Source organism: Cebus imitator, unplaced genomic scaffold, assembly GCF_001604975.1.
Source record: "Cebus imitator isolate Cc_AM_T3 unplaced genomic scaffold, Cebus_imitator-1.0 Scaffold108, whole genome shotgun sequence".
NCBI lineage: Eukaryota > Metazoa > Chordata > Mammalia > Primates > Cebidae > Cebus > Cebus imitator.
This window is the reverse complement of record NW_016107423.1, coordinates 915,145-916,038: the sequence shown is the minus strand read 5'-3', so window position 1 is coordinate 916,038 and position 894 is coordinate 915,145. Positions and strand designations below refer to the sequence as shown.

Sequence of the window (894 nt, the reverse complement as noted above, 5' to 3'; positions counted from 1 at the left end):
AAAAAATATGGAACGCTTCACGAATTTGCGTGTCATCCTTGCACAGGGGCCATGCTAATCTTCTCTGTATCGTTCCAATTTTAGTATATGTGCTGCCGACGCGAGCACCATTTTTTATTTTTGGTATATTTAAGAATATGCAGCTGGAATGGCGAAACAATATGTCTTGAATGCCAAGTCTGATTAATAGGTAGTGAAGCATGGAACAGAGAAGGCTACTAAGACTCCATTGAGTTTGTGTTTTTGATATTAAAAAAATGCATAAAATTTGTCAATTTGCCAAGCCCTTGTTTGCTATGGTTTGTAATGTGTCCTGCAAAATTCATGTGGGCCGGGAGCAGTGGCTCACACCTGTAATCCCAGCACTTTGGGCGGCCAAGGCAGGAGGATTGATTGAAGCCAAGAGTTCAAGAGCAGCCTAGGTAACACAGAGAGACCCTATCTCACACAAAAAATTTAAAATTAGCTGGGTGTGGTTGCATGTGCCTGTAGTCTTAGCTACTTGAGAGGCTGAGGCAGGAGGATCGCTTGAGCTCAGGAGCTAGAGGCTGCAATGAGCTATAATCATGCTATTGAACTTCCATCCTGGTCAAAAAAATATATATATTGAAACTTCATGTCCAATGTGATAACATTAAGAGATAATGCCTTTTGGAGGGGGGATTAAATCACCCAGGCTGGAGTGCAGTAGCGTGATCATTGCTCACTGCAGCCTCAGACTGCTGGTTTCAAACGATCCTCTCACGTCGGCCTCCTGAGTAGTTAGGATTACAGGCACACACCATCATGCCTGGCTAATTTTTTTGTTTGTTTGTTTAACTTTTGTAGAGATGGGGTTTCATTATGTTGTCCAGGCTGTTCTCGAGCCTTCATAAGTGGGATTAACAACAACTA

At 42.6% G+C, this 894-nt stretch overlaps 1 non-coding gene across 1 annotated transcript; it reads right to left on the bottom strand.

Annotated features, from left to right (window-relative positions):
- Window position 1: 1 nt before the first annotated feature.
- LOC119472617 lies at window positions 2-108 on the bottom strand. The gene has a single exon (XR_005201764.1). It is a non-coding gene; the product is annotated as a U6 spliceosomal RNA (small nuclear RNA).
- Window positions 109-894: the final 786 nt, after the last annotated feature.